Source organism: Podarcis muralis, chromosome 9 (genome assembly GCF_964188315.1).
Source record: "Podarcis muralis chromosome 9, rPodMur119.hap1.1, whole genome shotgun sequence".
NCBI classification, from domain to species: domain Eukaryota; kingdom Metazoa; phylum Chordata; class Lepidosauria; order Squamata; family Lacertidae; genus Podarcis; species Podarcis muralis.
The window spans coordinates 9286718-9297610 of NC_135663.1; the positions used below are offsets into that span (position 1 = coordinate 9286718).

At 46.9% G+C, this 10893-nt stretch overlaps 1 long non-coding RNA gene across 1 annotated transcript; it reads right to left on the bottom strand.

The window, feature by feature from the left end:
* Positions 1-1047: 1047 nt before the first annotated feature.
* LOC144328833 (uncharacterized) lies at positions 1048-7768 on the bottom strand. Its single transcript, XR_013394120.1, has 2 exons — positions 6825-7768; positions 1048-2994 (listed from the first exon to the last, which is right to left on the bottom strand). It is a non-coding gene; the product is annotated as an uncharacterized LOC144328833 (long non-coding RNA).
* Positions 7769-10893: the final 3125 nt, after the last annotated feature.

Here is a 10893-nt window from a genome sequence, read left to right on the forward strand (position 1 = left end):
TGACCCCAGCCTCCTCAATCGCAGGGGCGAGGTAGTACACTTGGTCGCACTCCTATAGCTCTTCATGTCACGCTCCTCCTTTCACAATGAGTGGGGTACAAATCTTTCTTTCGTACAAGGTCCATTCTCTTTGAGAACCCTGAAGATTTAGACTGGAAGAAGTTTAAGGAATATTTGAAAAACTATGTTACTATTTAAATCTTTGAATAGCTTTGGAAGTGGATATAGGCTGTAGGGTTAGACGTAGAAGATAGTGTATTTTAAAATAGTATTATTTGTACATGATATAATGTGAAGTTATTTTAAGTGTGATAAAAATAAAGATGGTTAGAAACTATGATATAAGTAAACTGCTAAAGATGAAGTAAAATGAAAATCAGATAGGTGCGACCTGGGGAAGCCCACTTAACAATGTTTAGAAAAATAGGGATATGACAAGAATTTGTTTGTACTTTTTTGTTTGTTTTTTTGTTTGTGTTCTTTATTTGTGTTATAAAATGAATTAAAAAAAATTGGGGAGGGGGGGGGGAGAGAATCCTGAAGATTTGGTGTCTCCATAGCAGGCCATTCATTTTCTGACATAGAAACAGGAATGAGTTTGCAGGAATGCGGAGGCAAGCTTGATGCTAGTGATGGAGTAACAAGGTCGGCCCAGTTTTCCCAAGCTTCGCAGCCAGTCACTTACAGACATGACTCCTTCCAATCCAATTCAACATGCTCTTAATGAGCTCTACTGATCCAAACTGTCTGACAGCCCTTTCAGAATCCTTGTGTTTGATGGATGTGCTTGCAAATCACTTGAGCATATTATTATAGCGCCTGCACTCTCACTATATATTAACCCTTCCACACTGGGAAAGATTTACCCTCACACTTACACATAAGAGCATAAAAAGAACCTGCAGGATCAGGCCAATGGCCCTTTGAGTACCACATCCTGTTCTCAGAGCACTGTCTGAGCAACTGGTGAAGCCTTATTTACCTAGGGATCCATCAGCCACGCCATCCCCGGACCTTGGAGGGAACAAAAGTACCAGGAAAGCAAAATCTTCTTTGGAGAAAAAGAGTTTATTGAAATCTGTCCACAGAAACATTCTGTACACAGAGACAACCAGTTGGATAGCTCCTGAAAATACACTGGCTGTAAAGAAATACGCATCTACAGACTTCTTATACTCTTCTGAACACTCTTCCCCCCTCCCATACCTTCTCAAATTATTCCCTTACATAGCACATCTATATTGCTTGCTAAACACATTTTATTGCTTGCTAAACATTCCTATCTTTCTGCTAGCTAAGCATTTCCTCTGCTGGTTAAGCATTTTCTCTGCTCAGTAAGCTCCCCCTCCCACCTCCTTGTACACGTGTCTTCTTTGCATTAGTAAGCATAAGACAGGAAAAGGGCCTCTTTAAGCAGCTGGGTAGGAAATGAACTTTTGACCTGCCCGCCAAATTTAGTAGGTCTGGTTAGTTACTGCTAACAGCAGCGGTTTCTTGCTAGCTGACTAGGCAGGAAACGACCTCCTGACCTGTCTGATTAGAAATAGCAAGCAACTGCTGTCTTTGCTAACTGTCTGCCGAAATTTGCAGAAGTAAGATTAGCTCAGAGATTTACTTAGGAATTTACTGCAGATAGTATTCACAAAGTACAGAGCTTAGAAAATATTGAGAGAAACCTTTCCCATCTCCCTTTACTCCCTCCTCTTCTTTTGAACAATCTATTACTTAGATTCGTTCTGGGGTAGGGGTTTATAGTTTCTCATTACAGCAGTCACGTGAGGTCCCATCATGCGAGACATCATCTTTCCCATCATATTCTGCAAGCATTGTATCAAGCAGGGAATACAAAAGCAGAAAAGCAATAGAAGCATTATTGGGCCTATCACCATAGTAAATATCCTCCCCATCCATCCACCTGGGAAGATGCCGTCCAACCAAGACATATCCCAGCCCTCCCAGGTTTGTACAGGGACATGTGCTACCTTTTCAATGCTTGCTGCCAGATCACGGATAGCCTCGCCATGGTCTGAAATGTTGAAGCAACATGCTCCATTTCAGCCATTTGTAACCACCTATTGTAGGGGTTATGGGCACCCCACTCAGTCATCAAACGGGAAATGTCGGCAAGGGAGGTCAGGGGACTTTTCCTTGGCTGTGCCAATACGCATGTGGGTTCTCCAACTAAAAAGAAAAGGAGAATCATCAAAGGTATAGATGGATTACGTTTCCTCCCACAAATACGGTACCGTTCATGCCAACAAAAATACAGGAGCATCCAAACAAGCAGGCCGGTACATATCACTCCTACCCACCATCCCCAATATCTCCATGGTTCCTCCCACCAATATTCAGTCATGGTGGGTATCGTGTCAGTCACTCAAGGGTATGTGTGTAACTACCTCTAAGGCCCACTGGGTGTATGGTACTTCGATGAGTGGGAGAAAGAGAAGCACCTCCTGGAGGGGGGTTTGGTGAGAAATAAAAAGCAACACACCCACAAGAATAGACTGCTGCTAAAACTCTAGCCTGGTGAGGAGTCAAATGCCCAATGGGGTGGTCCCCTTCCCAAATTATTGTAAGTCTCACTCTGTCCCTATATTGTGGTAGGATATTCTCAGGTGGGTGAGTTCGTAGAACAGGTACGTTGGGAGCGCTGCCCGCGGGCGCCCCTCCCATCCGATTCTCCAGCTGTGCGTAGAGATATCAGCTTCCGGTGTGATATCAGCAGAGCGGTCGTCAGCGGAGGGTCTGGAGATGGTCAGCCGAAGGGGTTAATCAGGATTTAACTGCACAGTCCAATCTGTAGTGGTCACTCTGGTGTGGTGGACCCAAGGGGTGATGCCGGCGAATTTCACGGCGGTGGGTGTGGAGAGCAGGACGGTATAAGGTTCCAGCATGGTTGTAGCTGCGTCCGTGCCCAATCGTTTAACCACACTTCATCACCTGGCTCGAACTGATGCAGCCAACACACAGGGGTTGCGAGCCTGGGTCCACCTGTCGAGACAAAAGAAAACTTGGGAGAGTGACTGTACATAGTTATTCAATTGCACATCTTGGCTAGCATATGGAGTTAACATTCTAACATATGGAACTGGTCTTCCAAACAGAATTTCAAAAGGTGACAGGTGGGTTCGCTTTGACGGGAGACTGCGGACCCTGAGTAATGCCAGAGGTAACATTGTCACCCAATTAGACCCAATTTCCTGTGTCAGCTTGGATAGCTGATTCTGGGGTCTGTATGCTGTATGCAACTTTCAGTTGATCTGGAGCGCTTTTGCCAGTCCCTGTAGGACTGCATGAACAAATGCTGGTCCATTGTCAGATCCTATGGACCTTGGCAATCCATAGCGAGGGATGATTTCCCTAAGCAGGCACCTGGTTACTTCAAATGCCTTTTCAGTCTTTGTTGGCCATGCTTCGGCCCTCCGGTGTAGGTGCACACTGCCACCAGCAGGTAGCGGTGTAGTCCACAACGGGGTAATTCAGTAAAGTCCACGACAAGATCTTCCATAGGTGCAGTTCCACTATGCTGAATCCCTGGGGGAGCCAGTGGTCCGGCTCTGGGATTATTCTTTTGACACAGCAGGCATTTCCTGGAAATCTGGGCTGCCAGTTGGTAGAGGTGGGCCATGTAGAAGCACTTCTCCAGCTGCTTGGTTGTAGCATCTGGTCCTATGTGGGTTGAATCATGGTATCTCTGAGTAACCTGCCGAGAAAGAGACTCTGGAATCCATATCCTGTCATCAGGGGTAAGGTACCATCCTTCTTTGGACAATGTCAACTCCTGAGCATCTGCAGTGTCCCTTTCCTGCTTCGTGTAAGCTGGCATGTCAGTGGTGCTTAAAATCTCTTCTGGGACCAGGGCTCCAATAACCGAGGCGGGGGCCGGTTCTTGGGCTGCTTCCTTGGCCACTCTGTCTGCCAATCGGTTTCCTCTGGCCACTTCCCCTGGTCCAGTCTGGTGTCCATAACAATGGATAACTGCCACTGCCTCGGGTTCCCATACAGCATCCAGAAGGTTCAACAAGGCTTGTGGGTGGGCCACCTGGCTTCCTCTGGAGGTAAGCAAACCTCTTTCTTTCCATAAGGCTCCATGGGCATGTAAAGTCAGGAATGCATACTTAGAATCTGTATAAATGTTTATCTTCTGTCCCTTTGCCAGGCTCAGGGCTCTGGTAAGCGCAGTTAGCTCTGCCAGCTGGGCCGATGTTCCAGGCGGGAGTGACTTTGCTTCGACCACCTGGTCTTCTAGGGCTACCACTGCATAACCTGCTTTCCGCTGCCCAGCCTCAACAAAACTGCTTCCATCTACAAACCATGAAGGCCAGTGGGGGTTTGCCTCGTCTTTAAGATCAGGTCTGCTGGAATATACTTCGTCCATTACTTCAATGCAATCATGCGTCTGCTCCTCACCTACTCCTACCGGTAATAGGGCAGCTGGGTTGAGGGCTGTGGTGACTTGGAATTTTTAACGCGGATGTAGTAGTAGCATCTGACACTTTCTCATCTTTGCTTGGGAGAGGAAATAGGTACCCTTCATGTCAAGCAGAGCTGGGACTGCATGCGGGGTCACACAAACAGTGTCTTGGCCAAAGGTAAATTTGTCTGCTTTGTTCAGTAGGGTGGCTACTGCCACAACTGCTCTCATGCATGGCGGTAAACCTTGTTCTGTAGGCGTCAGGCGCTCAGATAGGTATGCCACGGGCTGCTGCCAGCTTCCCAATTTTTGGCATAGCACTCCCTTTGCTGTTCCCTGGTCTTCATCCACAAACAGGGAGAAAGGCTTCTCAGGATTTGGGATGCCCAGCGCTGGTGCTTGCTGCAATGCCTCTTTCAAATCCTTGAAGGCATGCTGTTGCTCTTTCCTAAGCAGCCTTGCCCTCCTCTTCTTCTCCTAACGGTGGACTTCCCGTCTTCAGGGCCATCAACTTCTCTGCCTGGTACTTCTCCTTTTTTCTTCTGGGTCTCTTTTTCCCTCTGATTATAATGGTCTGGGCTAATTCCAACATCCATTCAAGGGTGTGGCCCATAAAAACCTTCATTTTTCTTGGTGGATATCGGGCGCCGCTTGGGCTACAAAGGCAGTTTTTATGATAGGGGCATTGGCAGCCTCATCTGGGTCCACAGGGATATGCTGGCGGTAGGCTTCCTTCAGCCTCTTTAAGTAGGCTCCAGGGGCCTCCTCTGTCCCTTGTACTATTTCTCTGGCCTCCACGAAGTTGGTGAGTTTTCTGGCTGCCCTCCTCATGCCATTTAAGACATTCTGGCGATAAGTGGTGAGGGTATTTTGCCCTTCAATGATCTGATAAACCCAATTCGGTGTAGTTTCAGGATATCCTGTTGCAACAGCTTGATCTCCTGCCCCCTGCGCTCTCATGTGTGCTCGGGCTTCAGCATGAATTCGCCTAGCCTCTTCTGTAGTTAGCAGGGCATCCATCAAATATTGCACATCATAAAAAGTGGGGTTGTATGTTTTAAAAATTTCCTCAAACAGCTTAATTATTTTGGCAGGGTTTTCTTCAAATGAAGGGTTTTGGTTCTTCCAATTACAAACATCTGCACTAAAGAAGGGGACATGTTGAACTGTATGAGTTCTATTGGGCACCACCCCATTAGGTCCTGCGGGGGTCGGAGGGTCATACACTCTATGGAGAGGCATCACTCTGGCCGCGCCCTTCTCCTGTGCTTTATGTGCCCTATGGAGGGTCACTCTTTTCACTGCCTTCCCCACTCCTTCTGCCACTTTCTTCTCTGTTCCCCTATACATCCCGCTGTTTTTAACATATGGGGACTGACGTCCACTTCTCATAAAGTTCCACATACTTTCTCAAACATTCTGCCTGTTCCTCTGTTCATATCTTTCCATCACTTGTCAACTTAATCAATCTTCCTACAAATGCCTCATCCTCATCATCCTCTTCTCGTTCCTCCCTTTCTCCATCTTCGCCCAGGTCTTAACAATGCATTGTCCACGGGATTGGGGGCTGGGCCATCTGCTCCCTGTGGCGGGGGTGGTGCCAGGGCTGTTGCCGGGGCATAAGGCGGTGGGGCATCAAAACTTTATCTTCTTCCATCTCTGAATCCTGGAGGACTGGGGGGTTGTCCTCCTGTTTTCCTGACTGAGCAGATACTGCTGCCTGAGACTTTTTGGCAGCATGACTTCAGCCAAGGGGGGGGGGGGGGGGTTCTTTTCCACATTGGTCTTCCATGTGGAAATGTAGGGGATTTGATCAGAACGGACATTCAAAATGTTCTGATATAATGGATTAATGACTTGCAAATCAAGGGTCCTGATGGACGGCCAATTTGTTCTTTTGGGTGGGCCAATCTAATTCACAATGTCCTCATCTTCCCCTCTCATCAGCTTGAATCCCCAAAAGCATTTCAAAGGGGTACTTCTACTTTGGCCAGAACCCATTTCTTCCAGATCCTTCGCTACTATTCACAGTAAAAATTCTCTCACACAATAGACCTGCCAGAAAATGCACAACCCTGCAATCACCCAAGGGGAACGCTAAGCCCTGGCCCACACTTGACAATTCAGCCACTGGAGTATCTTGACATGCAACATACAACATACAAAACACACCAATATAATTTCAACATGTAACACACTAAACACACCAAAATAACTTCAGCATGCAATACACAAAACACACCAAAATAACTTTCCCCTCTGTTCCCCTTTTACCCAACCTTACTGGCGGCACACTACTGCAATCGGCCAGTTCCCTTCCTAGTGGCCCTCTGCACAACCAGGTGAGGCTTGATCAGACCTCGCCCCCCTTTTCCTTGGGGGCCCACGCCCTTTCCCTTGGGCTTACCGTTTTCCGCTGCGGACCTGTCCCCTCGGCGCCGTCCTCTTTGTTTTTCTCCCTCAACAAGATGTCTCCACTGCAGGACAGTGTGGCTGGCTCCCCCCACGAAACAGGCGGGGTGCGCACGGGAGCCTGCAAACGCTGCTGAGCTGTTCACCTTGGTTGAGCCTGGCCCTCTGGTCCGTATTGGGGAGGGGGCTTATCCCGGCACGAGCCCCCAAAGAAATGAAGCCTTATTTACCTAGGGATCCATCAGCCACGCCATCCCCGGACCTTGGAGGGAACAAAAGTACCAGGAAAGCAAAATCTTCTTTGGAGAAAAAGAGTTTATTGAAATCTGTCTACAGAAACATTCTGTACACAGAGACAACCAGTTGGATAGCTCCTGAAAATACACTGGCTGTAAAGAAATACGCATCTACAGACTTCTTATACTCTTCTGAACACTCTTCCCCCCTCCCATACCTTCTCAAATTATTCCCTTACATAGCACATCTATATTGCTTGCTAAACACATTTTATTGCTTGCTAAACATTCCTATCTTTCTGCTAGCTAAGCATTTCCTCTGCTGGTTAAGCATTTTCTCTGCTCAGTAAGCTCCCCCTCCCACCTCCTTGTACACGTGTCTTCTTTGCATTAGTAAGCATAAGACAGGAAAAGGGCCTCTTTAAGCAGCTGGGTAGGAAATGAACTTTTGACCTGCCCGCCAAATTTAGTAGGTCTGGTTAGTTACTGCTAACAGCAGCGGTTTCTTGCTAGCTGACTAGGCAGGAAACGACCTCCTGACCTGTCTGATTAGAAATAGCAAGCAACTGCTGTCTTTGCTAACTGTCTGGCCGAAATTTGCAGAAGTAAGATTAGCTCAGAGATTTACTTAGGAATTTACTGCAGATAGTATTCACAAAGTACAGAGCTTAGAAAATATTGAGAGAAACCTTTCCCATCTCCCTTTACTGGTATTCAGAAGCATTGCTTCCTCCCACTGTGGAAGCAGAACAGGTAAAAAAAAGGTAAAGGTGAAGGACCCCTGGATGGTTAAATCCAGTCAAAGGCAATTATGGGGTTGGGGTGCTCCTCTCACTTTCAGGCCAAGAGAGCCAGCGTTTGTCCACAAACAGCTTTCCGGGTCATGTGGCCAGCAGCACTAAACCGCTTCTGGCACAACGGGACTGTCGGAATACACTGGGGGGGTCCACGCAGCCGCCAGGATGAGACAAACCTCTGCGGGCGTCTTCCTGGTGTTGCGCAGCTCCGGGACATGCATAAATCAGTCCCGGCATGCTCCAGAAACACATATCGGATGCCTATGTGCATGCGCACTCAGCAGAGATCAGCAGAAACAAAGTGGAGATTGGTGTGCTCATTCTAAGCTTTTATTAAGTAGTATATACAGGGCAGGGACACGGGTGGCACTGTGGGTTAAACCACAGAGCCTATGACTTGCCGATCAGAAGGTTGGTGGTTTGAATCCCCACGATGGGGTGAGCTTCCGTTGCTCAGTCCCTGCTCCTGCCAACCTAGCAGTTCGAAAGTACATCAAAAGTGTAAGTAGATAAATATGTACCACTCCAGCGGGAAGGTAAACGGTGTTTCCGTGCACTGCTCTGGTTCACCAGAAGTGGCTTAGTCATGCTGACCACATGACCTGGAAGCTGTACGCCATCTCCCTCGGCCAATAAAGCGAGATGAGGGCTGCAACCCCAGAGTCGGCCACGACTGGACCTAATAGTCAGGGGTCCTTTTACCTTTACCTTTACCTTTACCTTTACCTTTATATACAGGACAAAGGAATCATGGCGTTCTCTCCCTTCAGCTCCAAGAGAGAACAGAAAGTGAAAAGTACAAAAACACAACAGAGCAGAAAAGATAAGGTTAACTTCCGTTCTCAGGCTTTCCAAGCCTAGAAAGTAAACACAGACATGTGATGTAACAATCACACATCCAGCAATGGAGGAGTGAAAAGCTAACAGGGACACCGTGACAGAAGCCAGAGTGCATGGAAATGCCGTTTACCTTCCCACCGCAGTGGTACCTATTTATCTACTTGCAATGGTGTGATTTCAAACTGCTAGGCTGGCAGAAGCTGGAAAAGAGCAACAGGAGTACACTCCATCGTGGGGGTTCAAACCGCCAACCTTCTGAGAGGCAAACCCAAGGGGCTCAGTGGTTTAGACCACAGCGTCACCCACATCCCATCCTGGCTAGTAGCCATCGATAGCCCTCTCCTCCGTTAAATTGTCTAACCCTCTTTTAGCGCCATCTAGGTTGGTGGCCATCCTGTGGGAGCAAGCCCCATACTTTAATCCCAGCTGGTCAAAATGTCTCATTATTGCAAGGGAAACACATGAGCCAAGTGACTAGAATGAAGCAAATGGAATCCAGAGAGAAGAGAAACTTGGAATGCTTTACTGAGGTGAAAGCTGAGCAACAGTAAGGTTTAACTTGAGGAGAATAAAAACAGAGAGGCTTGTCTGTTTTTTGTCTCTCAGGCCTACACATGAGGAAAATTCATTCAGAACCACTTTTCCACCCAACTTCCTCAGCTGTCAAAACACAACCATCTTCCTCGAGATTCCAGGGAGTTTCAGGCACACTTGACCCAGAGTCTGTGTTCCCTTTTTGGAAAATGTGACACAGCAGAGACTGTGGTGTCTTTATGATATATGGTTGCCATACTTCCGGAATTTTCTGGACATAGATGGGATTTGTCCGTTGAAAATGGCATCTGGGCGCAATTTTCACAAAGCAGCTAAAATGTCTGGGGAAACCCAGGCAGCCTATATCAGAAGTGTTGATTTTTTGTGTGATTTTCCTAAAAAGAAAAAAAGGTAAAAACTTCAACAACTTTGCGCCCCTCTATCTATCCTTCTATCTATCTATCTATCTATCTATCTATCTATCTATCTATCTATCTATCATCTATCCATCTATCTATCTAAGCCTACAATGAAGGAGTACACAACATTTGTACCCCAAGAGGCTTCCCCCATAAACACAGACACCTGTCATCTTTCTCTGCCTCCTACTCTTCACTTGTCAAATAATATCCTCCTCCCAGCATCTATCCCACATTCCTTTATCTGTGGAGTGAAGGGGGCCCCACCTCATTGTTTCCTCACACAGAGTTTCCTTTGATTCATTGCTTTGCTAATAGCTCATTAGCCCCACCAAGGAAACTAGTCTAATTAGTTTCCAACAATGCTGATTCCAAGGGAATCTAATATACAGTTTAGAAAGTTTGCCTAGCTTAATTGGCCTTTCACACATGCTAATTCCATCCAGCACACATCTTAATGCACACGGGTCTTGATCACATTCTGACACTTGAGTCTTAATTACGTTCTAGCCACTGCAAGCCTACAACACTATTAAGTCGCACACTGAACAATCCCTGCTATTGTACTTCCAACAAGAGGAAAGAAAACTGGCATAATATGATACTTTGGTTCTATGAAATCCACAATGCTGTGCAACTTTGTTTGAAACTCATGTGCAGGAGTCTTACAGTGAAGTAAGAACTTGGAACACTGAAAGCATAGGGAACCAGCCAAAATTGAGTAGGCAGATGGGGTTTTGACAGAAAATGGACGTGGGTGGCACTGTGGGCTAAACCACAGAGCCTAGGACTTGCTGATCAGAAGGTCAGCAGTTCGAATCCCTGCGATGGGGTGAGCTCCTTTTTCTCTGTCCCAGCTCCTGCCAACCTAGCAGTTCAAAAGCACATCAAAGTGCAAGTAGATAAATGGGTACTGCTCCGGTGGGAAGGTAAACGGCGTTTTCATGCGCTGCTCCAGTTCACCAGAAGCAGCTTAGTCATGCTGGCCACATGACCCGGAAGCTGTACGCCAGCTCCCTCGGCCAATAAAGCGAGATGTGCGCCGCAACCCCAGAGTCGGTCATGACTGGACCTAGTGGTCAGGGGCCCCTTTACCTTTACCTAATGTATTCCATATTTGACATAGACAGACAGACAGACAGACAGATATTCATGGCTACCTGTGCTTACCTTTTGAGGATAAGAAAACTATTTTTTTTAAAAAGAATGATTAAAATTAACTGAGACTTCAAGTTTTA